Source organism: Ranitomeya variabilis, chromosome 1 (assembly GCF_051348905.1).
Source record: "Ranitomeya variabilis isolate aRanVar5 chromosome 1, aRanVar5.hap1, whole genome shotgun sequence".
NCBI classification, from domain to species: domain Eukaryota; kingdom Metazoa; phylum Chordata; class Amphibia; order Anura; family Dendrobatidae; genus Ranitomeya; species Ranitomeya variabilis.
In genome coordinates this window covers 912,217,490-912,240,809 of record NC_135232.1, presented here as the reverse complement: position 1 = coordinate 912,240,809, position 23,320 = coordinate 912,217,490, and the positions used below count along the sequence as shown (strand labels likewise).

Here is a 23,320-nt window from a genome sequence, read left to right as displayed (position 1 = left end):
AAGTGGCAAACCATTTCTGATCATCTCTTCTCGGCCAAATGGCTCAAGATCAAGCGTAGTGTCTGTTCTTATTAGTTTAATATCTGATACGTCCCCTATTTGGGGACCATATATTAAATGGATTTTTGGAACAGGGAGCTGGAAATGGAGCTTGCTTTGTCACACGGAACCTTCACGGGGATGGAGGGTGTGGTTATGCAGATTCAAAACGCGTTGCGCACAGCTTGAACACATGCACACCGCAGAAATGTCATCGACAGAGCATCCAAAGTTTCTGGAAATGTCTTCCCTGCGGCAATCTTTTGCTACGTCTCCACAGTGGGTGTCGGTTGTAGGCCTTGGTGCGGCCCAAGTGGCAAACCATTTCTGATCATCTCTTCTCGGCCAAATGGCTCAAGATCAAGCGTAGTGTCTGTTCTTATTAGTTTAATATCTGATACGTCCCCTATTTGGGGACCATATATTAAATGGATTTTTGGAACAGGGAGCTGGAAATGGAGCTTGCTCTGTCACTCGGAACCTTCACGGGGATGGAGGGTGTGGTTATGCAGATTCAAAACGCGTTGCGCACAGCTTGAACACATGCACACCGCAGAACTGTCATCGACAGAGCATCCAGAGTTTCTGGAAATGTCTTCCCTGCGGCAATCTTTTGCTACGTCTCCACAGTGGGTGTCGGTTGTAGGCCTTGGTGCGGCCCAAGTGGCAAACCATTTCTGATCATCTCTTCTCGGCCAAATGGCTCAAGATCAAGCGTAGTGTCTGTTCTTATTAGTTTAATACCTGATACGTCCCCTATTTGGGGACCATATATTAAATGGATTTTTGGAACAGGGAGCTGGAAATGGAGCTTGCTCTGTCACATGGAACCTTCACGGGGATGGAGGGTGTGGTTATGCAGATTCAAAACGCGTTGCGCACAGCTTGAACACATGCACACCGCAGAACTGTCATCGACAGAGCATCCAGAGTTTCTGGAAATGTCTTCCCTGCGGCTATCTTTTGCTACGTCTCCACAGTAAGTGTCGGTTGCAGGCCTTGGTGCGGCCCAAGTGGCAAACCATTTCTGATCATCTCTTCTCGGCCAAATGGCTCAAGATCAAGCGTAGTGTCTGTTCTTATTAGTTTAATAGCTGATACGTGCCCTATTTGGGGACCATATATTAAATGGATTTTTGGAACAGGGAGCTGGAAATGGAGCTTGCTTTGTCGCACGGAACCTTCACGGGGGTGGAGGGTGTGGTTATGCAGATTCAAAACGCGTTGCGCACAGCTTGAACACATGCACACCGCAGAACTGTCATCGACAGATCATCCAGAGTTTCTGGAAATGTCTTCCCTGCGGCAATCTTTTGCTACGTCTCCACAGTGGGTGTCGGTTGTAGGCCTTGGTGCGGCCCAAGTGGCAAACCATTTCTGATCATCTCTTCTCGGCCAAATGGCTCAAGATCAAGCGTAGTGTCTGTTCTTATTAGTTTAATATCTGATACGTCCCCTATTTGGGGACCATATATTAAATGGATTTTTGGTACAGGGAGCTGGAAATGGAGCTTGCTTTGTCACACGGAACCTTCACGGGGATGGAGGGTGTGGTTATGCAGATTCAAAATGCGTTGCGCACAGCTTGAACACATGCACACCGCAGAACTGTCATCGACAGAGCATCCAGAGTTTCTGGAAATGTCTTCCCTGCGGCAATCTTTTGCTACGTCTCCACAGTGGGTGTCGGTTGTAGGCCTTGGTGCGGCCCAAGTGGCAAACCATTTCTGATCATCTCTTCTCGGCCAAATGGCTCAAGATCAAGCGTAGTGTCTGTTCTTATTAGTTTAATATCTGATACGTCCCCTATTTGGGGACCATATATTAAATGGATTTTTGGAACAGGGAGCTGGAAATGGAGCTTGCTTTGTCACACGGAACCTTCACGGGGATGGAGGGTGTGGTTATGCAGATTCAAAATGCGTTGCGCACAGCTTGAACACATGCACACCGCAGAACTGTCATCGACAGAGCATCCAGAGTTTCGGGAAATGTCTTCCCTGCGGCAATCTTTTGCTACGTCTCCACAGTGGGTGTCGGTTGTAGGCCTTGGTGCGGCCCAAGTGGCAAACCATTTCTGATCATCTCTTCTCGGCCAAATGGCTCAAGATCAAGCGTAGTGTCTGTTCTTATTAGTTTAATATCTGATACGTCCCCTATTTGGGGACCATATATTAAATGGATTTTTGGAACAGGGAGCTGGAAATGGAGCTTGCTCTGTCACTCGGAACCTTCACGGGGATGGAGGGTGTGGTTATGCAGATTCAAAACGCGTTGCACACAGCTTGAACACATGCACACCGCAGAACTGTCATCGACAGAGCATCCAGAGTTTCTGGAAATGTCTTCCCTGCGGCAATCTTTTGCTACGTCTCCACAGTGGGTGTCGGTTGTAGGCCTTGGTGCGGCCCAAGTGGCAAACCATTTCTGATCATCTCTTCTCGGCCAAATGGCTCAAGATCAAGCGTAGTGTCTGTTCTTATTAGTTTAATACCTGATACGTCCCCTATTTGGGGACCATATATTAAATGGATTTTTGGAACAGGGAGCTGGAAATGGAGCTTGCTCTGTCACATGGAACCTTCACGGGGATGGAGGGTGTGGTTATGCAGATTCAAAACGCGTTGCGCACAGCTTGAACACATGCACACCGCAGAACTATGATTGACAGATCATCCAGAGTTTCTGGAAATGTCTTCCCTGCGGCAATCTTTTGCTACGTCTCCACAGTGGGTGTCGGTTGTAGGCCTTGGTGCGGCCCAAGTGGCAAACCATTTCTGATCATCTCTTCTTGGCCAAATGGCTCAAGATCAAGCGTAGTGTCTGTTCTTATTAGTTTAATATCTGATACGTCCCCTATTTGGGGACAATATATTAAATGGATTTTTGGAACAGGGAGCTGGAAATGGAGCTTGCTTTGTCGCACGGAACCTTCACGGGGTGGAGGGTGTGGTTATGCAGATTCAAAACGCGTTGCGCACAGCTTGAACACATGCACACCACAGAACTGTCATCGACAGATCATCCAGAGTTTCTGGAAATGTCTTCCCTGCGGCAATCTTTTGCTACGTCTCCACAGTGGGTGTCGGTTGTAGGCCTTGGTGCGGCCCAAGTGGCAAACCATTTCTGATCATCTCTTCTCGGCCAAATGGCTCAAGATCAAGCGTAGTGTCTGTTCTTATTAGTTTAATATCTGATACATCCCCTATTTGGGAACCATATATTAAATGGATTTTTGGAACAGGGAGCTGGAAGTGGAGCTTGCTTTGTCACACGGAACCTTCACGGGGATGGAGGGTGTGGTTATGCAGATTCAAAACGCGTTGCGCACAGCTTGAACACATGCACACCGCAGAACTATGATTGACAGATCATCCAGAGTTTCTGGAAATGTCTTCCCTGCGGCAATCTTTTGCTACGTCTCCACAGTGGGTGTCGGTTGTAGGCCTTGGTGCGGCCCAAGTGGCAAACCATTTCTGATCATCTCTTCTTGGCCAAATGGCTCAAGATCAAGCGTAGTGTCTGTTCTTATTAGTTTAATATCTGATACGTCCCCTATTTGGGGACAATATATTAAATGGATTTTTGGAACAGGGAGCTGGAAATGGAGCTTGCTTTGTCACACGGAACCTTCACGGGGATGGAGGGTGTGGTTATGCAGATTCAAAACGCGTTGCGCACAGTTTGAACACATGCACACCGCAGAACTGTCATCGACAGAGCATCCAGAGTTTCTGGAAATGTCTTCCCTGCGGCAATCTTTTGCTACGTCTCCACAGTGGATGTCGGTTGTAGGCCTTGGTGCAGCCCAAGTGGCAAACCATTTCTGATCATCTCTTCTCGGCCAAATGGCTCAAGATCAAGCGTAGTGTCTGTTCTTATTAGTTTAATATCTGATACGTCCCCTATTTGGGGACCATACATTAAATGGATTTTTGGAACAGGGAGCTGGAAATGGAGCTTGCTTTGTCACACGGAACCTTCACGGGGATGGAGGGTGTGGTTATGCAGATTCAAAACGCGTTGCGCACAGCTTGAACACATGCACACCGCAGAACTGTCATCGACAGAGCATCCAGAGTTTCTGGAAATGTCTTCCCTGCGGCAATATTTTGCTACGTCTCCACAGTTGGTGTCGGTTGTAGGCCTTGGTGCGGCCCAAGTGGCAAACCATTTCTGATCATCTCTTCTCGGCCAAATGGCTCAAGATCAAGCGTAGTGTCTGTTTTTATTAGTTTAATATCTGATACGTCCCCTATTTGGGGACAATATATTAAATGGATTTTTGGAACAGGGAGCTGGAAATGGAGCTTGCTTTGTCACACGGAACCTTCACGGGGATGGAGGGTGTGGTTATGCAGATTCAAAACGCGTTGCGCACAGTTTGAACACATGCACACCGCAGAACTGTCATCGACAGAGCATCCAGAGTTTCTGGAAATGTCTTCCCTGCGGCAATCTTTTGCTACGTCTCCACAGTGGATGTCGGTTGTAGGCCTTGGTGCAGCCCAAGTGGCAAACCATTTCTGATCATCTCTTCTCGGCCAAATGGCTCAAGATCAAGCGTAGTGTCTGTTCTTATTAGTTTAATATCTGATACGTCCCCTATTTGGGGACCATACATTAAATGGATTTTTGGAACAGGGAGCTGGAAATGGAGCTTGCTTTGTCACACGGAACCTTCACGGGGATGGAGGGTGTGGTTATGCAGATTCAAAACGCGTTGCGCACAGCTTGAACACATGCACACCGCAGAACTGTCATCGACAGAGCATCCAGAGTTTCTGGAAATGTCTTCCCTGCGGCAATATTTTGCTACGTCTCCACAGTTGGTGTCGGTTGTAGGCCTTGGTGCGGCCCAAGTGGCAAACCATTTCTGATCATCTCTTCTCGGCCAAATGGCTCAAGATCAAGCGTAGTGTCTGTTTTTATTAGTTTAATATCTGATACGTCCCCTATTTGGGGACCATATATTAAATGGATTTTTGGAACAGGGAGCTGGAAATGGAGCTTGCTTTGTCACACGGAACTTTCACGGGGATGGAGGGTGTGGTTATGCAGATTCAAAATGCGTTGCGCACAGCTTGAACACATGCACACCGCAGAACTGTCATCGACAGAGCATCCAGAGTTTCTGGAAATGTCTTCCCTGCGGCAATCTTTTGCTACGTCTCCACAGTGGGTGTCGGTTGTAGGCCTTGGTGCGGCCCAAGTGGCAAACCATTTCTGATCATCTCTTCTCGGCCAAATGGCTCAAGATCAAGCGTAGTGTCTGTTCTTATTAGTTTAATATCTGATACGTCCCCTATTTGGGGACCATATATTAAATGGATTTTTGGAACAGGGAGCTGGAAATGGAGCTTGCTCTGTCACTCGGAACCTTCACGGGGATGGAGGGTGTGGTTATGCAGATTCAAAACGCGTTGCGCACAGCTTGAACACATGCACACCGCAGAACTGTCATCGACAGAGCATCCAGAGTTTCTGGAAATGTCTTCCCTGCGGCAATCTTTTGCTACGTCTCCACAGTGGGTGTCGGTTGTAGGCCTTGGTGCGGCCCAAGTGGCAAACCATTTCTGATCATCTCTTCTCGGCCAAATGGCTCAAGATCAAGCGTAGTGTCTGTTCTTATTAGTTTAATATCTGATACGTCCCCTATTTGGGGACCATATATTAAATGGATTTTTGGAACAGGGAGCTGGAAATGGAGCTTGCTCTGTCACATGGAACCTTCACGGGGATGGAGGGTGTGGTTATGCAGATTCAAAACGCGTTGCGCACAGCTTGAACACATGCACACCGCAGAACTGTCATCGACAGAGCATCCAGAGTTTCTGGAAATGTCTTCCCTGCGGCTATCTTTTGCTACGTCTCCACAGTAAGTGTCGGTTGCAGGCCTTGGTGCGGCCCAAGTGGCAAACCATTTCTGATCATCTCTTCTCGGCCAAATGGCTCAAGATCAAGCGTAGTGTCTGTTCTTATTAGTTTAATATCTGATACATCCCCTATTTGGGGACCATATATTAAATGGATTTTTGGAACAGGGAGCTGGAAATGGAGCTTGCTTTGTCACACGGAACCTTCACGGGGATGGAGGGTGTGGTTATGCAGATTCAAAACGCGTTGCGCACAGTTTGAACACATGCACACCGCAGAACTATGATTGACAGATCATCCAGAGTTTCTGGAAATGTCTTCCCTGCGGCAATCTTTTGCTACGTCTCCACAGTGGGTGTCGGTTGTAGGCCTTGGTGTGGCCCAAGTGGCAAACCATTTCTGATCATCTCTTCTCGGCCAAATGGCTCAAAATCAAGCGTAGTGTCTGTTCTTATTAGTTTAATATCTGATACGTCCCCTATTTGGGGACCATATATTAAATAAATTTTTGGAACAGGGAGCTGGAAATGGAGCTTGCTTTGTCACACGGAACCTTCACGGGGATGGAGGGTGTGGTTATGCAGATTCAAAACGCGTTGCGCACAGCTTGAACACATGCACACCGCAGAACTGTCATCGACAGAGCATCCAGAGTTTCTGGAAATGTCTTCCCTGCGGCAATCTTTTGCTACATCTCCACAGTTGGTGTCGGTTGTAGGCCTTGGTGCGGCCCAAGTGGCAAACCATTTCTGATCATCTCTTCTCGGCCAAATGGCTCAAGATCAAGCGTAGTGTCTGTTCTAATTAGTTTAATATCTGATACGTCCCCTATTTGGGGACCATATATTAAATGGATTTTTGGAACAGGGAGCTGGAAATGGAGCTTGCTTTGTCACACGGAACCTTCACGGGGATGGAGGGTGTGGTTATGCAGATTCAAAATGCGTTGCGCACAGCTTGAACACATGCACACCGCAGAACTGTCATCGACAGAGCATCCAGAGTTTCTGGAAATGTCTTCCCTGCGGCAATCTTTTGCTACGTCTCCACAGTGGGTGTCGGTTGTAGGCCTTGGTGCGGCCCAAGTGGCAAACCATTTCTGATCATCTCTTCTCGGCCAAATGGCTCAAGATCAAGCGTAGTGTCTGTTCTTAGTAGTTTAATATCTGATACGTCCCCTATTTGGGGACCATATATTAAATGGATTTTTGGAACAGGGAGCTGGAAATGGAGCTTGCTCTGTCACTCGGAACCTTCACGGGGATGGAGGGTGTGGTTATGCAGATTCAAAACGCGTTGCGCACAGCTTGAACACATGCACACCGCAGAACTGTCGTCGACAGAGCATCCAGAGTTTCTGGAAATGTCTTCCCTGCGGCAATCTTTTGCTACGTCTCCACAGTGGGTGTCGGTTGTAGGCCTTGGTGCGGCCCAAGTGGCAAACCATTTCTGATCATCTCTTCTCGGCCAAATGGCTCAAGATCAAGCGTAGTGTCTGTTCTTATTAGTTTAATATCTGATACGTCCCCTATTTGGGGACCATATATTAAATGGATTTTTGGACCAGGGAGCTGGAAATGGAGCTTGCTCTGTCACACGGAACCTTCACGGGGATGGAGGGTGTGGTTATGCAGATTCAAAACGCGTTGCGCACAGCTTGAACACATGCACACCGCAGAACTGTCATCGACAGAGCATCCAGAGTTTCTGGAAATGTCTTCCCTGCGGCTATCTTTTGCTACGTCTCCACAGTAAGTGTCGGTTGCAGGCCTTGGTGCGGCCCAAGTGGCAAACCACTTCTGATCATCTCTTCTCGGCCAAATGGCTCAAGATCAAGCGTAGTGTCTGTTCTTATTAGTTTAATAGCTGATACGTCCCCTATTTGGGGACCATATATTAAATGGATTTTTGGAACAGGGAGCTGGAAATGGAGCTTGCTTTGTCGCACGGAACCTTCACGGGGGTGGAGGGTGTGGTTATGCAGATTCAAAACGCGTTGCGCACAGCTTGAACACATGCACACCGCAGAACTGTCATCGACAGATCATCCAGAGTTTCTGGAAATGTCTTCCCTGTGGCAATCTTTTGCTACGTCTCCACAGTGGGTGTCGGTTGTAGGCCTTGGTGCGGCCCAAGTGGCAAACCATTTCTGATCATCTCTTCTCGGCCAAATGGCTCAAGATCAAGCGTAGTGTCTGTTCTTATTAGTTTAATATCTGATACATCCCCTATTTGGGGACCATATATTAAATGGATTTTTGGAACAGGGAGCTGGAAATGGAGCTTGCTTTGTCACACGGAACCTTCACGGGGATGGAGGGTGTGGTTATGCAGATTCAAAACGCGTTGCGCACAGCTTGAACACATGCACACCGCAGAACTATCATTGACAGATCATCCAGAGTTTCTGGAAATGTCTTCCCTGCGGCAATCTTTTGCTACATCTCCACAGTGGGTGTCGGTTGTAGGCCTTGGTGCGGCCCAAGTGGCAAACCATTTCTGATCATCTCTTCCTGGCCAAATGGCTCAAGATCAAGTGTAGTGTCTGTTCTTATTAGTTTAATATCTGATACGTCCCCTATTTGGGGACAATATATTAAATGGATTTTTGGAACAGGGAGCTGGAAATGGAGCTTGCTTTGTCACACGGAACCTTCACGGGGATGGAGGGTGTGGTTATGCAGATTCAAAACGCGTTGCGCACAGCTTGAACACATGCACACCGCAGAACTGTCATCGACAGAGCATCCAGAGTTTCTGGAAATGTCTTCCCTGCGGCAATCTTTTGCTACGTCTCCACAGTGGGTGTCGGTTGTAGGCCTTGGTGCGGCCCAAGTGGCAAACCATTTTTGATCATCTCTTCTCGGCCAAATGGCTCAAGATGAAGCGTAGTGTCTGTTCTTATTAGTTTAATATCTGATACGTCCCTTATTTGGGGACCATATATTAAATGGATTTTTGGAACAGGGAGCTGGAAATGGAGCTTGCTTTGTCACACGGAACCTTCACGGGGATGGAGGGTGTGGTTATGCAGATTCAAAACGCATTGTGCACAGCTTGAACACATGCACACCGCAGAACTGTCATCGATAGAGCATCCAGAGTTTCTGGAAATGTCTTTCCTGCGGCAATCTTTTGCTACGTCTCCACAGTGGGTGTCGGTTGTAGGCCTTGGTGCGGCCCAAGTGGCAAACCATTTCTGATCATCTCTTCTCGGCCAAATGGCTCAAGATCAAGCGTAGTGTCTGTTCTTATTAGTTTAATATCTGATACGTCCCCTATTTGGGGACCATATATTAAATGGATTTTTGGAACTGGGAGCTGGAAATGGAGCTTGCTTTGTCACACGGAACCTTCACGGGGATGGAGGATGTGGTTATGCAGATTCAAAACGCGTTGCGCACAGCTTGAACACATGCACACCGCAGAACTGTCATCGACAGAGCATCCAGAGTTTCTGGAAATGTCTTCCCTGCGGCAATCTTTTGCTACGTCTCCACAGTGGATGTCGGTTGTAGGCCTTGGTGCGGCCCAAGTGGCAAACCATTTCTGATCATTTCTTCTCGGCCAAATGGCTCAAGATCAAGCGTAGTGTCTGTTCTTATTAGTTTAATATCTGATACGTCCCCTATTTGGGGACCATATATTAAATGGATTTTTGGAACAGGGAGCTGGAAATGGAGCTTGCTTTGTCACACGGAACCTTCACGGGGATGAAGGGTGTGGTTATGCAGATTCAAAACGCGTTGCGCACAGCTTGAACACATGCACACCGCAGAACTGTCATCGACAGAGCATCCAGAGTTTCTGGAAATGTCTTCCCTGCGGCAATCTTTTGCTACGTCTCCACAGTGGGTGTCGGTTGTAGGCCTTGGTGCGGCCCAAGTGGCAAACCATTTCTGATCATCTCTTCTCGGCCAAATGGCTCAAGATCAAGTGTAGTGTCTGTTCTTATTAGTTTAATATCTGATACGTCCCCTATTTGGGGACCATATATTAAATGGATTTTTGGAACAGGGAGCTGGAAATGGAGCTTGCTTTGTCGCACGGAACCTTCACGGGGATGGAGGGTGTGGTTATGCAGATTCAAAACGCGTTGCGCACAGCTTGAACACATGCACACCGCAGAACTGTCATCGATAGAGCATCCAGAGTTTCTGGAAATGTCTTCCCTGCGGCAATCTTTTGCTACGTCTCACAGTGGATGTCGGTTGTAGGCCTTGGTGCGGCCCAAGTGGCAAACCATTTCTGATCATCTCTTCTCGGCCAAATGGCTCAAGATCAAGCGTAGTGTCTGTTCTTATTAGTTTAATATCTGATACGTCCCCTATTTGGGGACCATATATTAAATGGATTTTTGGAACAGGGAGCTGGAAATGGAGCTTGCTTTATCACACGGAACCTTCACGGGGATGGAGGGTGTGGTTATGCAGATTCAAAACGCGTTGCGCACAGCTTGAACACATGCACACCGCAGAACTGTCATCGACAGAGCATCCAGAGTTTCTGGAAATGTCTTCCCTGCGGCAATCTTTTGCTACGTCTCCACAGTTGGTGTCGGTTGTAGGCCTTGGTGCGGCCCAAGTGGCAAACCATTTCTGATCATCTCTTCTCGGCCAAATGGCTCAAGATCAAGCGTAGTGTCTGTTCTTATTAGTTTAATATCTGATACGTCCCCTATTTGGGGACCATACATTAAATGGATTTTTGGAACAGGGAGCTGGAAATGGAGCTTGCTTTGTCACACGGAACCTTCACGGGGATGGAGGGTGTGGTTATGCAGATTCAAAATGCGTTGCGCACAGCTTGAACACATGCACACCGCAGAACTGTCATCGACAGAGCATCCAGAGTTTCTGGAAATGTCTTCCCTGCGGCAATCTTTTGCTACGTCTCCACAGTGGGTGTCGGTTGTAGGCCTTGGTGCGGCCCAAGTGGCAAACCATTTCTGATCATCTCTTCTCGGCCAAATGGCTCAAGATCAAGCGTAGTGTCTGTTCTTATTAGTTTAATATCTGATACGTCCCCTATTTGGGGACCATACATTAAATGGATTTTTGGAACAGGGAGCTGGAAATGGAGCTTGCTTTGTCACACGGAACCTTCACGGGGATGAAGGGTGTGGTTATGCAGATTCAAAACGCGTTGCGCACAGCTTGAACACATGCACACCGCAGAACTGTCATCGACAGAGCATCCAGAGTTTCTGGAAATGTCTTCCCTGCGGCAATCTTTTGCTACGTCTCCACAGTGGGTGTCGGTTGTAGGCCTTGGTGCGGCCCAAGTGGCAAACCATTTCTGATCATCTCTTCTCGGCCAAATGGCTCAAGATCAAGCGTAGTGTCTGTTCTTATTAGTTTAATATCTGATACATCCCCTATTTGGGGACCATATATTAAATGGATTTTTGGAACAGGGAGCTGGAAATGGAGCTTGCTTTGTCACACGGAACCTTCACGGGGATGGAGGGTGTGGTTATGCAGATTCAAAACGCGTTGCGCACAGCTTGAACACATGCACACCGCAGAACTATGATTGACAGATCATCCAGAGTTTCTGGAAATGTCTTCCCTGCGGCAATCTTTTGCTACGTCTCCACAGTGGGTGTCGGTTGTAGGCCTTGGTGCGGCCCAAGTGGCAAACCATTTCTGATCATCTCTTCTTGGCCAAATGGCTCAAGATCAAGCGTAGTGTCTGTTCTTATTAGTTTAATATCTGATACGTCCCCTATTTGGGGACAATATATTAAATGGATTTTTGGAACAGGGAGCTTGAAATGGAGCTTGCTTTGTCACACGGAACCTTCACGGGGATGGAGGGTGTGGTTATGCAGATTCAAAACGCGTTGCGCACAGTTTGAACACATGCACACCGCAGAACTGTCATCGACAGAGCATCCAGAGTTTCTGGAAATGTCTTTCCTGCGGCAATCTTTTGCTACGTCTCCACAGTGGATGTCGGTTGTAGGCCTTGGTGCGGCCCAAGTGGCAAACCATTTCTGATCATCTCTTCTCGGCCAAATGGCTCAAGATCAAGCGTAGTGTCTGTTCTTATTAGTTTAATATCTGATACGTCCCCTATTTGGGGACCATACATTAAATGGATTTTTGGAACAGGGAGCTGGAAATGGAGCTTGCTTTGTCACACGGAACCTTCACGGGGATGAAGGGTGTGGTTATGCAGATTCAAAATGCGTTGCGCACAGCTTGAACACATGCACACCGCAGAACTGTCATCGACAGAGCATCCAGAGTTTCTGGAAATGTCTTCCCTGCGGCAATCTTTTGCTACGTCTCCACAGTGGGTGTCGGTTGTAGGCCTTGGTGCGGCCCAAGTGGCAAACCATTTCTGATCATCTCTTCTCGGCCAAATGGCTCAAGATCAAGTGTAGTGTCTGTTCTTATTAGTTTAATATCTGATACGTCCCCTATTTGGGGACCATATATTAAATGGATTTTTGGAACAGGGAGCTGGAAATGGAGCTTGCTTTGTCGCACGGAACCTTCACGGGGATGGAGGGTGTGGTTATGCAGATTCAAAACGCGTTGCGCACAGCTTGAACACATGCACACCGCAGAACTGTCATCGATAGAGCATCCAGAGTTTCTGGAAATGTCTTTCCTGCGGCAATCTTTTGCTACGTCTCCACAGTGGGTGTCGGTTGTAGGCCTTGGTGCGGCCCAAGTGGCAAACCATTTCTGATCATCTCTTCTCGGCCAAATGGCTCAAGATCAAGCGTAGTGTCTGTTCTTATTAGTTTAATATCTGATACGTCCCCTATTTGGGGACCATATATTAAATGGATTTTTGGAACTGGGAGCTGGAAATGGAGCTTGCTTTGTCACACGGAACCTTCACGGGGATGGAGGGTGTGGTTATGCAGATTCAAAACGCGTTGCGCACAGCTTGAACACATGCACACCGCAGAACTGTCATCGACAGAGCATCCAGAGTTTCTGGAAATGTCTTCCCTGCGGCAATCTTTTGCTACGTCTCCACAGTGGATGTCGGTTGTAGGCCTTGGTGCGGCCCAAGTGGCAAACCATTTCTGATCATTTCTTCTCGGCCAAATGGCTCAAGATCAAGCGTAGTGTCTGTTCTTATTAGTTTAATATCTGATACGTCCCCTATTTGGGGACCATATATTAAATGGATTTTTGGAACAGGGAGCTGGAAATGGAGCTTGCTTTGTCACACGGAACCTTCACGGGGATGAAGGGTGTGGTTATGCAGATTCAAAACGCGTTGCGCACAGCTTGAACACATGCACACCGCAGAACTGTCATCGACAGAGCATCCAGAGTTTCTGGAAATGTCTTCCCTGCGGCAATCTTTTGCTACGTCTCCACAGTGGGTGTCGGTTGTAGGCCTTGGTGCGGCCCAAGTGGCAAACCATTTCTGATCATCTCTTCTCGGCCAAATGGCTCAAGATCAAGTGTAGTGTCTGTTCTTATTAGTTTAATATCTGATACGTCCCCTATTTGGGGACCATATATTAAATGGATTTTTGGAACAGGGAGCTGGAAATGGAGCTTGCTTTGTCGCACGGAACCTTCACGGGGATGGAGGGTGTGGTTATGCAGATTCAAAACGCGTTGCGCACAGCTTGAACACATGCACACCGCAGAACTGTCATCGATAGAGCATCCAGAGTTTCTGGAAATGTCTTCCCTGCGGCAATCTTTTGCTACGTCTCACAGTGGATGTCGGTTGTAGGCCTTGGTGCGGCCCAAGTGGCAAACCATTTCTGATCATCTCTTCTCGGCCAAATGGCTCAAGATCAAGCGTAGTGTCTGTTCTTATTAGTTTAATATCTGATACGTCCCCTATTTGGGGACCATATATTAAATGGATTTTTGGAACAGGGAGCTGGAAATGGAGCTTGCTTTATCACACGGAACCTTCACGGGGATGGAGGGTGTGGTTATGCAGATTCAAAACGCGTTGCGCACAGCTTGAACACATGCACACCGCAGAACTGTCATCGACAGAGCATCCAGAGTTTCTGGAAATGTCTTCCCTGCGGCAATCTTTTGCTACGTCTCCACAGTTGGTGTCGGTTGTAGGCCTTGGTGCGGCCCAAGTGGCAAACCATTTCTGATCATCTCTTCTCGGCCAAATGGCTCAAGATCAAGCGTAGTGTCTGTTCTTATTAGTTTAATATCTGATACGTCCCCTATTTGGGGACCATACATTAAATGGATTTTTGGAACAGGGAGCTGGAAATGGAGCTTGCTTTGTCACACGGAACCTTCACGGGGATGGAGGGTGTGGTTATGCAGATTCAAAATGCGTTGCGCACAGCTTGAACACATGCACACCGCAGAACTGTCATCGACAGAGCATCCAGAGTTTCTGGAAATGTCTTCCCTGCGGCAATCTTTTGCTACGTCTCCACAGTGGGTGTCGGTTGTAGGCCTTGGTGCGGCCCAAGTGGCAAACCATTTCTGATCATCTCTTCTCGGCCAAATGGCTCAAGATCAAGCGTAGTGTCTGTTCTTATTAGTTTAATATCTGATACGTCCCCTATTTGGGGACCATACATTAAATGGATTTTTGGAACAGGGAGCTGGAAATGGAGCTTGCTTTGTCACACGGAACCTTCACGGGGATGAAGGGTGTGGTTATGCAGATTCAAAACGCGTTGCGCACAGCTTGAACACATGCACACCGCAGAACTGTCATCGACAGAGCATCCAGAGTTTCTGGAAATGTCTTCCCTGCGGCAATCTTTTGCTACGTCTCCACAGTGGGTGTCGGTTGTAGGCCTTGGTGCGGCCCAAGTGGCAAACCATTTCTGATCATCTCTTCTCGGCCAAATGGCTCAAGATCAAGCGTAGTGTCTGTTCTTATTAGTTTAATATCTGATACATCCCCTATTTGGGGACCATATATTAAATGGATTTTTGGAACAGGGAGCTGGAAATGGAGCTTGCTTTGTCACACGGAACCTTCACGGGGATGGAGGGTGTGGTTATGCAGATTCAAAACGCGTTGCGCACAGCTTGAACACATGCACACCGCAGAACTATGATTGACAGATCATCCAGAGTTTCTGGAAATGTCTTCCCTGCGGCAATCTTTTGCTACGTCTCCACAGTGGGTGTCGGTTGTAGGCCTTGGTGCGGCCCAAGTGGCAAACCATTTCTGATCATCTCTTCTTGGCCAAATGGCTCAAGATCAAGCGTAGTGTCTGTTCTTATTAGTTTAATATCTGATACGTCCCCTATTTGGGGACAATATATTAAATGGATTTTTGGAACAGGGAGCTTGAAATGGAGCTTGCTTTGTCACACGGAACCTTCACGGGGATGGAGGGTGTGGTTATGCAGATTCAAAACGCGTTGCGCACAGTTTGAACACATGCACACCGCAGAACTGTCATCGACAGAGCATCCAGAGTTTCTGGAAATGTCTTTCCTGCGGCAATCTTTTGCTACGTCTCCACAGTGGATGTCGGTTGTAGGCCTTGGTGCGGCCCAAGTGGCAAACCATTTCTGATCATCTCTTCTCGGCCAAATGGCTCAAGATCAAGCGTAGTGTCTGTTCTTATTAGTTTAATATCTGATACGTCCCCTATTTGGGGACCATACATTAAATGGATTTTTGGAACAGGGAGCTGGAAATGGAGCTTGCTTTGTCACACGGAACCTTCACGGGGATGAAGGGTGTGGTTATGCAGATTCAAAATGCGTTGCGCACAGCTTGAACACATGCACACCGCAGAACTGTCATCGACAGAGCATCCAGAGTTTCTGGAAATGTCTTCCCTGCGGCAATCTTTTGCTACGTCTCCACAGTGGGTGTCGGTTGTAGGCCTTGGTGCGGCCCAAGTGGCAAACCATTTCTGATCATCTCTTCTCGGCCAAATGGCTCAAGATCAAGTGTAGTGTCTGTTCTTATTAGTTTAATATCTGATACGTCCCCTATTTGGGGACCATATATTAAATGGATTTTTGGAACAGGGAGCTGGAAATGGAGCTTGCTTTGTCGCACGGAACCTTCACGGGGATGGAGGGTGTGGTTATGCAGATTCAAAACGCGTTGCGCACAGCTTGAACACATGCACACCGCAGAACTGTCATCGATAGAGCATCCAGAGTTTCTGGAAATGTCTTCCCTGTGGCAATCTTTTGCTACGTCTCACAGTGGATGTCGGTTGTAGGCCTTGGTGTGGCCCAAGTGGCAAACCATTTCTGATCATCTCTTCTCGGCCAAATGGCTCAAGATCAAGCGTAGTGTCTGTTCTTATTAGTTTAATATCTGATACGTCCCCTATTTGGGGACCATATATTAAATGGATTTTTGGAACAGGGAGCTGGAAATGGAGCTTGCTTTGTCACACGGAACCTTCACGGGGATGGAGGGTGTGGTTATGCAGATTCAAAACGCGTTGCGCACAGCTTGAACACATGCACACCGCAGAACTGTCATCGACAGAGCATCCAGAGTTTCTGGAAATGTCTTCCCTGCGGCAATCTTTTGCTACGTCTCCACAGTTGGTGTCGGTTGTAGGCCTTGGTGCGGCCCAAGTGGCAAACCATTTCTGATCATCTCTTCTCGGCCAAATGGCTCAAGATCAAGCGTAGTGTCTGTTCTTATTAGTTTAATATCTGATACGTCCCCTATTTGGGGACCATATATTAAATGGATTTTTGGAACAGGGAGCTGGAAATGGAGCTTGCTTTGTCACACGGAACCTTCACGGGGATGGAGGGTGTGGTTATGCAGATTCAAAACGCGTTGCGCACAGCTTGAACACATGCACACCGCAGAACTGTCATCGACAGAGCATCCAGAGTTTCTGGAAATGTCTTCCCTGCGGCAATCTTTTGCTACGTCTCCACAGTGGGTGTCGGTTGTAGGCCTTGGTGCGGCCCAAGTGGCAAACCATTTCTGATCATCTCTTCTCGGCCAAATGGCTCAAGATCAAGCGTAGTGTCTGTTCTTATTAGTTTAATATCTGATACGTCCCCTATTTGGAGACCATATATTAAATGGATTTTTGGAACAGGGAGCTGGAAATGGAGCTTGCTCTGTCACATGGAACCTTCACGGGGATGGAGGGTGTGGTTATGCAGATTCAAAACGCGTTGCGCACAGCTTGAACACATGCACACCGCAGAACTGTCATCGACAGAGCATCCAGAGTTTCTGGAAATGTCTTCCCTGCGGCTATCTTTTGCTACGTCTCCACAGTAAGTGTCGGTTGCAGGCCTTGGTGCGGCCCAAGTGGCAAACCATTTCTGATCATCTCTTCTCGGCCAAATGGCTCAAGATCAAGCGTAGTGTCTGTTCTTATTAGTTTAATAGCTGATACGTCCCCTATTTGGGGACCATATATTAAATGGATTTTTGGAACAGGGAGCTGGAAATGGAGCTTGCTTTGTCGCACGGAACCTTCACGGGGGTGGAGGGTGTGGTTATGCAGATTCAAAACGCGTTGCGCACAGCTTGAACACATGCACACCGCAGAACTGTCATCGACAGATCATCCAGAGTTTCTGGAAATGTCTTCCCTGCGGCAATATTTTGCTACGTCTCCACAGTGGGTGTCGGTTGTAGGCCTTGGTGCGGCCCAAGTGGCAAACCATTTCTGATCATCTCTTCTCGGCCAAATGGCTCAAGATCAAGCGTAGTGTCTGTTCTTATTAGTTTAATATCTGATACATCCCCTATTTGGGGACCATATATTAAATGGATTTTTGGAACAGGGAGCTGGAAATGGAGCTTGCTTTGTCACACGGAACCTTCACGGGGATGGAGGGTGTGGTTATGCAGATTCAAAACGCGTTGCGCACAGCTTGAACACATGCACACCGCAGAACTATGATTGACAGATCATCCAGAGTTTCTGGAAATGTCTTCCCTGCGGCAATCTTTTGCTACGTCTCCACAGTGGGTGTCGGTTGTAGGCCTTGGTGTGGCCCAAGTGGCAAACCATTTCTGATCATCTCTTTTTGGCCAAATGGCTCAAGATCAAGCGTAGTGTCTGTTCTTATTAGTTTAATATCTGATACGTCCCCTATTTGGGGACAATATATTAAATGGATTTTTGGAACAGGGAGCTGGAAATGGAGCTTGCTTTGTCGCACGGAACCTTCACGGGGGTGGAGGGTGTGGTTATGCAGATTCAAAACGCGTTGCGCACAGCTTGAACACATGCACACCGCAGAACTGTCATCGACAGATCATCCAGAGTTTCTGGAAATGTCTTCCCAGCGGCAATCTTTTGCTACGTCTCCACAGTGGGTGTCGGTTGTAGGCCTTGGTGCGGCCCAAGTGGCAAACCATTTCTGATCATCTCTTCTCGGCCAAATGGCTCAAGATCAAGCGTAGTGTCTGTTCTTATTAGTTTAATATCTGATACATCCCCTATTTGGGGACCATATATTAAATGGATTTTTGGAACAGGGAGCTGGAAATGGAGCTTGCTTTGTCACACGGAACCTTCACGGGGATGGAGGGTGTGGTTATGCAGATTCAAAACGCGTTGCGCACAGCTTGAACACATGCACACCGCAGAACTATGATTGACAGATCATCCAGAGTTTCTGGAAATGTCTTCCCTGCGGCAATCTTTTGCTACGTCTCCACAGTGGGTGTCGGTTGTAGGCCTTGGTGCGGCCCAAGTGGCAAACCATTTCTGATCATCTCTTCTTGGCCAAATGGCTCAAGATCAAGCGTAGTGTCTGTTCTTATTAGTTTAATATCTGATACGTCCCCTATTTGGGGACAATATATTAAATGGATTTTTGGAACAGGGAGCTGGAAATGGAGCTTGCTTTGTCACACGGAACCTTCACGGGGATGGAGGGTGTGGTTATGCAGATTCAAAACGCGTTGCGCACAGCTTGAACACATGCACACCGCAGAACTGTCGTCGACAGAGCATCCAGAGTTTCTGGAAATGTCTTCCCTGCGGCAATCTTTTGCTACGTCTCCACAGTGGGTGTCGGTTGTAGGCCTTGGTGCGGCCCAAGTGGCAAACCATTTTTGATCATCTCTTCTCGGCCAAATGGCTCAAGATGAAGCGTAGTGTCTGTTCTTATTAGTTTAATATCTGATACGTCCCCTATTTGGGGACCATATATTAAATGGATTTTTGGAACAGGGAGCTGGAAATGGAGCTTGCTTTGTCACACGGAACCTTCACGGGGATGGAGGGTGTGGTTATGCAGATTCAAAACGCGTTGCGCACAGCTTGAACACATGCACACCGCAGAACTGTCATCGACAGAGCATCCAGAGTTTCTGGAAATGTCTTCCCTGCGGCAATCTTTTGCTACGTCTCCGCAGTGGATGTCGGTTGTAGGCCTTGGTGCGGCCCAAGTGGCAAACCATTTCTGATCATCTCTTCTCGGCCAAATGGCTCAAGATCAAGCGTAGTGTCTGTTCTTATTAGTTTAATATCTGATACGTCCCCTATTTGGGGACCATACATTAAATGGATTTTTGGAACAGGGAGCTGGAAATGGAGCTTGCTTTGTCACACGGAACCTTCACGGGGATGAAGGGTGTGGTTATGCAGATTCAAAACGCGTTGCGCACAGCTTGAACACATGCACACCGCAGAACTGTCATCGACAGAGCATCCAGAGTTTCTGGAAATGTCTTCCCTGCGGCAATCTTTTGCTACGTCTCCACAGTGGGTGTCGGTTGTAGGCCTTGGTGCGGCCCAAGTGGCAAACCATTTCTGATCATCTCTTCTCGGCCAAATGGCTCAAGATCAAGTGTAGTGTCTGTTCTTATTAGTTTAATATCTGATACGTCCCCTATTTGGGGACCATATATTAAATGGATTTTTGGAACAGGGAGCTGGAAATGGAGCTTGCTTTGTCGCACGGAACCTTCACGGGGATGGAGGGTGTGGTTATGCAGATTCAAAACGCGTTGCGCACAGCTTGAACACATGCACACCGCAGAACTGTCATCGATAGAGCATCCAGAGTTTCTGGAAATGTCTTCCCTGCGGCAATCTTTTGCTACGTCTCACAGTGGATGTCGGTTGTAGGCCTTGGTGTGGCCCAAGTGGCAAACCATTTCTGATCATCTCTTCTCGGCCAAATGGCTCAAAATCAAGCGTAGTGTCTGTTCTTATTAGTTTAATATCTGATACGTCCCCTATTTGGGGACCATATATTAAATAAATTTTTGGAACAGGGAGCTGGAAATGGAGCTTGCTTTGTCACACGGAACCTTCACGGGGATGGAGGGTGTGGTTATGCAGATTCAAAACGCGTTGCGCACAGCTTGAACACATGCACACCGCAGAACTGTCATCGACAGAGCATCCAGAGTTTCTGGAAATGTCTTCCCTGCGGCAATCTTTTGCTACGTCTCCACAGTTGGTGTCTGTTGTAGGCCTTGGTGCGGCCCAAGTGGCAAACCATTTCTGATCATCTCTTCTCGGCCAAATGGCTCAAGATCAAGCGTAGTGTCTGTTCTAATTAGTTTAATATCTGATACGTCCCCTATTTGGGGACCATATATTACATGGATTTTTGGAACAGGGAGCTGGAAATGGAGCTTGCTTTGTCACACGGAACCTTCACGGGGATGGAGGGTGTGGTTATGCAGATTCAAAACGCGTTGCGCACAGCTTGAACACATGCACACCGCAGAACTGTCATCGATAGAGCATCCAGAGTTTCTGGAAATGTCTTTCCTGCGGCAATCTTTTGCTACGTCTCCACAGTGGGTGTCGGTTGTAGGCCTTGGTGCGGCCCAAGTGGCAAACCATTTCTGATCATCTCTTCTCGGCCAAATGGCTCAAGATCAAGCGTAGTGTCTGTTCTTATTAGTTTAATATCTGATACGTCCCCTATTTGGGGACCATATATTAAATGGATTTTTGGAACTGGGAGCTGGAAATGGAGCTTGCTTTGTCACACGGAACCTTCACGGGGATGGAGGGTGTGGTTATGCAGATTCAAAACGCGTTGCGCACAGCTTGAACACATGCACACCGCAGAACTGTCATCGACAGAGCATCCAGAGTTTCTGGAAATGTCTTCCCTGCGGCAATCTTTTGCTACGTCTCCACAGTGGATGTCGGTTGTAGGCCTTGGTGCGGCCCAAGTGGCAAACCATTTCTGATCATTTCTTCTCGGCCAAATGGCTCAAGATCAAGCGTAGTGTCTGTTCTTATTAGTTTAATATCTGATACGTCCCCTATTTGGGGACCATATATTAAATGGATTTTTGGAACAGGGAGCTGGAAATGGAGCTTGCTTTGTCACACGGAACCTTCACGGGGATGAAGGGTGTGGTTATGCAGATTCAAAACGCGTTGCGCACAGCTTGAACACATGCACACCGCAGAACTGTCATCGACAGAGCATCCAGAGTTTCTGGAAATGTCTTCCCTGCGGCAATCTTTTGCTACGTCTCCACAGTGGGTGTCGGTTGTAGGCCTTGGTGCGGCCCAAGTGGCAAACCATTTCTGATCATCTCTTCTCGGCCAAATGGCTCAAGATCAAGTGTAGTGTCTGTTCTTATTAGTTTAATATCTGATACGTCCCCTATTTGGGGACCATATATTAAATGGATTTTTGGAACAGGGAGCTGGAAATGGAGCTTGCTTTGTCGCACGGAACCTTCACGGGGATGGAGGGTGTGGTTATGCAGATTCAAAACGCGTTGCGCACAGCTTGAACACATGCACACCGCAGAACTGTCATCGATAGAGCATCCAGAGTTTCTGGAAATGTCTTCCCTGCGGCAATCTTTTGCTACGTCTCACAGTGGATGTCGGTTGTAGGCCTTGGTGCGGCCCAAGTGGCAAACCATTTCTGATCATCTCTTCTCGGCCAAATGGCTCAAGATCAAGCGTAGTGTCTGTTCTTATTAGTTTAATATCTGATACGTCCCCTATTTGGGGACCATATATTAAATGGATTTTTGGAACAGGGAGCTGGAAATGGAGCTTGCTTTATCACACGGAACCTTCACGGGGATGGAGGGTGTGGTTATGCAGATTCAAAACGCGTTGCGCACAGCTTGAACACATGCACACCGCAGAACTGTCATCGACAGAGCATCCAGAGTTTCTGGAAATGTCTTCCCTGCGGCAATCTTTTGCTACGTCTCCACAGTTGGTGTCGGTTGTAGGCCTTGGTGCGGCCCAAGTGGCAAACCATTTCTGATCATCTCTTCTCGGCCAAATGGCTCAAGATCAAGCGTAGTGTCTGTTCTTATTAGTTTAATATCTGATACGTCCCCTATTTGGGGACCATACATTAAATGGATTTTTGGAACAGGGAGCTGGAAATGGAGCTTGCTTTGTCACACGGAACCTTCACGGGGATGGAGGGTGTGGTTATGCAGATTCAAAATGCGTTGCGCACAGCTTGAACACATGCACACCGCAGAACTGTCATCGACAGAGCATCCAGAGTTTCTGGAAATGTCTTCCCTGCGGCAATCTTTTGCTACGTCTCCACAGTGGGTGTCGGTTGTAGGCCTTGGTGCGGCCCAAGTGGCAAACCATTTCTGATCATCTCTTCTCGGCCAAATGGCTCAAGATCAAGCGTAGTGTCTGTTCTTATTAGTTTAATATCTGATACGTCCCCTATTTGGGGACCATACATTAAATGGATTTTTGGAACAGGGAGCTGGAAATGGAGCTTGCTTTGTCACACGGAACCTTCACGGGGATGAAGGGTGTGGTTATGCAGATTCAAAACGCGTTGCGCACAGCTTGAACACATGCACACCGCAGAACTGTCATCGACAGAGCATCCAGAGTTTCTGGAAATGTCTTCCCTGCGGCAATCTTTTGCTACGTCTCCACAGTGGGTGTCGGTTGTAGGCCTTGGTGCGGCCCAAGTGGCAAACCATTTCTGATCATCTCTTCTCGGCCAAATGGCTCAAGATCAAGCGTAGTGTCTGTTCTTATTAGTTTAATATCTGATACATCCCCTATTTGGGGACCATATATTAAATGGATTTTTGGAACAGGGAGCTGGAAATGGAGCTTGCTTTGTCACACGGAACCTTCACGGGGATGGAGGGTGTGGTTATGCAGATTCAAAACGCGTTGCGCACAGCTTGAACACATGCACACCGCAGAACTATGATTGACAGATCATCCAGAGTTTCTGGAAATGTCTTCCCTGCGGCAATCTTTTGCTACGTCTCCACAGTGGGTGTCGGTTGTAGGCCTTGGTGCGGCCCAAGTGGCAAACCATTTCTGATCATCTCTTCTTGGCCAAATGGCTCAAGATCAAGCGTAGTGTCTGTTCTTATTAGTTTAATATCTGATACGTCCCCTATTTGGGGACAATATATTAAATGGATTTTTGGAACAGGGAGCTTGAAATGGAGCTTGCTTTGTCACACGGAACCTTCACGGGGATGGAGGGTGTGGTTATGCAGATTCAAAACGCGTTGCGCACAGTTT

General features: G+C 47.7%; 67 pseudogenes; all 67 read left to right on the top strand.

Moving 5' to 3' along the window:
• Nucleotides 1-22: 22 nt before the first annotated feature.
• LOC143795253 (U2 spliceosomal RNA) lies at nt 23-196 on the top strand (annotated as a pseudogene).
• A 176-nt stretch (nt 197-372) lies between these two features.
• Nucleotides 373-546, top strand: LOC143801485 (U2 spliceosomal RNA; annotated as a pseudogene).
• A 176-nt stretch (nt 547-722) lies between these two features.
• Nucleotides 723-874, top strand: LOC143795604 (U2 spliceosomal RNA; annotated as a pseudogene).
• Nucleotides 875-1,072: 198 nt separating this feature from the next.
• On the top strand, nt 1,073-1,246 carry LOC143796540 (U2 spliceosomal RNA; annotated as a pseudogene).
• Nucleotides 1,247-1,422: 176 nt separating this feature from the next.
• On the top strand, nt 1,423-1,596 carry LOC143795761 (U2 spliceosomal RNA; annotated as a pseudogene).
• A 176-nt stretch (nt 1,597-1,772) lies between these two features.
• Nucleotides 1,773-1,946, top strand: LOC143795252 (U2 spliceosomal RNA; annotated as a pseudogene).
• Nucleotides 1,947-2,122: 176 nt separating this feature from the next.
• Nucleotides 2,123-2,296, top strand: LOC143801484 (U2 spliceosomal RNA; annotated as a pseudogene).
• Nucleotides 2,297-2,472: 176 nt separating this feature from the next.
• LOC143795602 (U2 spliceosomal RNA) lies at nt 2,473-2,624 on the top strand (annotated as a pseudogene).
• Nucleotides 2,625-2,822: 198 nt separating this feature from the next.
• On the top strand, nt 2,823-2,995 carry LOC143794125 (U2 spliceosomal RNA; annotated as a pseudogene).
• A 176-nt stretch (nt 2,996-3,171) lies between these two features.
• Nucleotides 3,172-3,345, top strand: LOC143797148 (U2 spliceosomal RNA; annotated as a pseudogene).
• Nucleotides 3,346-3,521: 176 nt separating this feature from the next.
• LOC143794534 (U2 spliceosomal RNA) lies at nt 3,522-3,695 on the top strand (annotated as a pseudogene).
• Nucleotides 3,696-3,871: 176 nt separating this feature from the next.
• Nucleotides 3,872-4,045, top strand: LOC143796014 (U2 spliceosomal RNA; annotated as a pseudogene).
• A 176-nt stretch (nt 4,046-4,221) lies between these two features.
• Nucleotides 4,222-4,395, top strand: LOC143796246 (U2 spliceosomal RNA; annotated as a pseudogene).
• A 176-nt stretch (nt 4,396-4,571) lies between these two features.
• Nucleotides 4,572-4,745, top strand: LOC143796013 (U2 spliceosomal RNA; annotated as a pseudogene).
• A 176-nt stretch (nt 4,746-4,921) lies between these two features.
• LOC143796617 (U2 spliceosomal RNA) lies at nt 4,922-5,095 on the top strand (annotated as a pseudogene).
• A 176-nt stretch (nt 5,096-5,271) lies between these two features.
• On the top strand, nt 5,272-5,445 carry LOC143801482 (U2 spliceosomal RNA; annotated as a pseudogene).
• A 176-nt stretch (nt 5,446-5,621) lies between these two features.
• LOC143794487 (U2 spliceosomal RNA) lies at nt 5,622-5,773 on the top strand (annotated as a pseudogene).
• A 198-nt stretch (nt 5,774-5,971) lies between these two features.
• Nucleotides 5,972-6,145, top strand: LOC143796344 (U2 spliceosomal RNA; annotated as a pseudogene).
• Nucleotides 6,146-6,321: 176 nt separating this feature from the next.
• On the top strand, nt 6,322-6,495 carry LOC143796938 (U2 spliceosomal RNA; annotated as a pseudogene).
• Nucleotides 6,496-6,671: 176 nt separating this feature from the next.
• Nucleotides 6,672-6,845, top strand: LOC143796992 (U2 spliceosomal RNA; annotated as a pseudogene).
• Nucleotides 6,846-7,021: 176 nt separating this feature from the next.
• LOC143795757 (U2 spliceosomal RNA) lies at nt 7,022-7,195 on the top strand (annotated as a pseudogene).
• A 176-nt stretch (nt 7,196-7,371) lies between these two features.
• On the top strand, nt 7,372-7,545 carry LOC143794465 (U2 spliceosomal RNA; annotated as a pseudogene).
• A 176-nt stretch (nt 7,546-7,721) lies between these two features.
• LOC143794390 (U2 spliceosomal RNA) lies at nt 7,722-7,895 on the top strand (annotated as a pseudogene).
• A 176-nt stretch (nt 7,896-8,071) lies between these two features.
• Nucleotides 8,072-8,245, top strand: LOC143796343 (U2 spliceosomal RNA; annotated as a pseudogene).
• Nucleotides 8,246-8,421: 176 nt separating this feature from the next.
• On the top strand, nt 8,422-8,595 carry LOC143794864 (U2 spliceosomal RNA; annotated as a pseudogene).
• A 176-nt stretch (nt 8,596-8,771) lies between these two features.
• LOC143797198 (U2 spliceosomal RNA) lies at nt 8,772-8,945 on the top strand (annotated as a pseudogene).
• A 176-nt stretch (nt 8,946-9,121) lies between these two features.
• LOC143795571 (U2 spliceosomal RNA) lies at nt 9,122-9,273 on the top strand (annotated as a pseudogene).
• Nucleotides 9,274-9,471: 198 nt separating this feature from the next.
• Nucleotides 9,472-9,623, top strand: LOC143795802 (U2 spliceosomal RNA; annotated as a pseudogene).
• A 198-nt stretch (nt 9,624-9,821) lies between these two features.
• LOC143801569 (U2 spliceosomal RNA) lies at nt 9,822-9,995 on the top strand (annotated as a pseudogene).
• Nucleotides 9,996-10,170: 175 nt separating this feature from the next.
• LOC143794765 (U2 spliceosomal RNA) lies at nt 10,171-10,344 on the top strand (annotated as a pseudogene).
• Nucleotides 10,345-10,520: 176 nt separating this feature from the next.
• On the top strand, nt 10,521-10,694 carry LOC143796012 (U2 spliceosomal RNA; annotated as a pseudogene).
• Nucleotides 10,695-10,870: 176 nt separating this feature from the next.
• On the top strand, nt 10,871-11,022 carry LOC143796089 (U2 spliceosomal RNA; annotated as a pseudogene).
• A 198-nt stretch (nt 11,023-11,220) lies between these two features.
• LOC143796342 (U2 spliceosomal RNA) lies at nt 11,221-11,394 on the top strand (annotated as a pseudogene).
• Nucleotides 11,395-11,570: 176 nt separating this feature from the next.
• LOC143794416 (U2 spliceosomal RNA) lies at nt 11,571-11,744 on the top strand (annotated as a pseudogene).
• Nucleotides 11,745-11,920: 176 nt separating this feature from the next.
• On the top strand, nt 11,921-12,072 carry LOC143796044 (U2 spliceosomal RNA; annotated as a pseudogene).
• Nucleotides 12,073-12,270: 198 nt separating this feature from the next.
• On the top strand, nt 12,271-12,444 carry LOC143801567 (U2 spliceosomal RNA; annotated as a pseudogene).
• Nucleotides 12,445-12,620: 176 nt separating this feature from the next.
• On the top strand, nt 12,621-12,794 carry LOC143794839 (U2 spliceosomal RNA; annotated as a pseudogene).
• Nucleotides 12,795-12,970: 176 nt separating this feature from the next.
• Nucleotides 12,971-13,122, top strand: LOC143795800 (U2 spliceosomal RNA; annotated as a pseudogene).
• Nucleotides 13,123-13,320: 198 nt separating this feature from the next.
• On the top strand, nt 13,321-13,494 carry LOC143801566 (U2 spliceosomal RNA; annotated as a pseudogene).
• Nucleotides 13,495-13,669: 175 nt separating this feature from the next.
• On the top strand, nt 13,670-13,843 carry LOC143794764 (U2 spliceosomal RNA; annotated as a pseudogene).
• Nucleotides 13,844-14,019: 176 nt separating this feature from the next.
• On the top strand, nt 14,020-14,193 carry LOC143796011 (U2 spliceosomal RNA; annotated as a pseudogene).
• Nucleotides 14,194-14,369: 176 nt separating this feature from the next.
• LOC143796088 (U2 spliceosomal RNA) lies at nt 14,370-14,521 on the top strand (annotated as a pseudogene).
• A 198-nt stretch (nt 14,522-14,719) lies between these two features.
• LOC143796341 (U2 spliceosomal RNA) lies at nt 14,720-14,893 on the top strand (annotated as a pseudogene).
• Nucleotides 14,894-15,069: 176 nt separating this feature from the next.
• On the top strand, nt 15,070-15,243 carry LOC143794415 (U2 spliceosomal RNA; annotated as a pseudogene).
• A 176-nt stretch (nt 15,244-15,419) lies between these two features.
• LOC143796043 (U2 spliceosomal RNA) lies at nt 15,420-15,571 on the top strand (annotated as a pseudogene).
• Nucleotides 15,572-15,769: 198 nt separating this feature from the next.
• Nucleotides 15,770-15,943, top strand: LOC143801565 (U2 spliceosomal RNA; annotated as a pseudogene).
• Nucleotides 15,944-16,118: 175 nt separating this feature from the next.
• Nucleotides 16,119-16,292, top strand: LOC143795251 (U2 spliceosomal RNA; annotated as a pseudogene).
• Nucleotides 16,293-16,468: 176 nt separating this feature from the next.
• LOC143795248 (U2 spliceosomal RNA) lies at nt 16,469-16,642 on the top strand (annotated as a pseudogene).
• A 176-nt stretch (nt 16,643-16,818) lies between these two features.
• Nucleotides 16,819-16,970, top strand: LOC143796558 (U2 spliceosomal RNA; annotated as a pseudogene).
• Nucleotides 16,971-17,168: 198 nt separating this feature from the next.
• On the top strand, nt 17,169-17,342 carry LOC143794389 (U2 spliceosomal RNA; annotated as a pseudogene).
• Nucleotides 17,343-17,518: 176 nt separating this feature from the next.
• LOC143796340 (U2 spliceosomal RNA) lies at nt 17,519-17,692 on the top strand (annotated as a pseudogene).
• Nucleotides 17,693-17,868: 176 nt separating this feature from the next.
• On the top strand, nt 17,869-18,042 carry LOC143795767 (U2 spliceosomal RNA; annotated as a pseudogene).
• A 176-nt stretch (nt 18,043-18,218) lies between these two features.
• On the top strand, nt 18,219-18,392 carry LOC143796339 (U2 spliceosomal RNA; annotated as a pseudogene).
• A 176-nt stretch (nt 18,393-18,568) lies between these two features.
• LOC143794533 (U2 spliceosomal RNA) lies at nt 18,569-18,742 on the top strand (annotated as a pseudogene).
• A 176-nt stretch (nt 18,743-18,918) lies between these two features.
• On the top strand, nt 18,919-19,092 carry LOC143796893 (U2 spliceosomal RNA; annotated as a pseudogene).
• A 176-nt stretch (nt 19,093-19,268) lies between these two features.
• On the top strand, nt 19,269-19,420 carry LOC143796087 (U2 spliceosomal RNA; annotated as a pseudogene).
• Nucleotides 19,421-19,618: 198 nt separating this feature from the next.
• On the top strand, nt 19,619-19,792 carry LOC143801564 (U2 spliceosomal RNA; annotated as a pseudogene).
• A 175-nt stretch (nt 19,793-19,967) lies between these two features.
• LOC143796937 (U2 spliceosomal RNA) lies at nt 19,968-20,141 on the top strand (annotated as a pseudogene).
• A 176-nt stretch (nt 20,142-20,317) lies between these two features.
• Nucleotides 20,318-20,491, top strand: LOC143797033 (U2 spliceosomal RNA; annotated as a pseudogene).
• Nucleotides 20,492-20,667: 176 nt separating this feature from the next.
• LOC143794838 (U2 spliceosomal RNA) lies at nt 20,668-20,841 on the top strand (annotated as a pseudogene).
• A 176-nt stretch (nt 20,842-21,017) lies between these two features.
• Nucleotides 21,018-21,169, top strand: LOC143795799 (U2 spliceosomal RNA; annotated as a pseudogene).
• Nucleotides 21,170-21,367: 198 nt separating this feature from the next.
• Nucleotides 21,368-21,541, top strand: LOC143801562 (U2 spliceosomal RNA; annotated as a pseudogene).
• A 175-nt stretch (nt 21,542-21,716) lies between these two features.
• Nucleotides 21,717-21,890, top strand: LOC143794763 (U2 spliceosomal RNA; annotated as a pseudogene).
• Nucleotides 21,891-22,066: 176 nt separating this feature from the next.
• LOC143796010 (U2 spliceosomal RNA) lies at nt 22,067-22,240 on the top strand (annotated as a pseudogene).
• Nucleotides 22,241-22,416: 176 nt separating this feature from the next.
• Nucleotides 22,417-22,568, top strand: LOC143796086 (U2 spliceosomal RNA; annotated as a pseudogene).
• A 198-nt stretch (nt 22,569-22,766) lies between these two features.
• On the top strand, nt 22,767-22,940 carry LOC143796337 (U2 spliceosomal RNA; annotated as a pseudogene).
• A 176-nt stretch (nt 22,941-23,116) lies between these two features.
• LOC143794413 (U2 spliceosomal RNA) lies at nt 23,117-23,290 on the top strand (annotated as a pseudogene).
• The last annotated feature ends 30 nt before the right edge of the window (nt 23,291-23,320 follow it).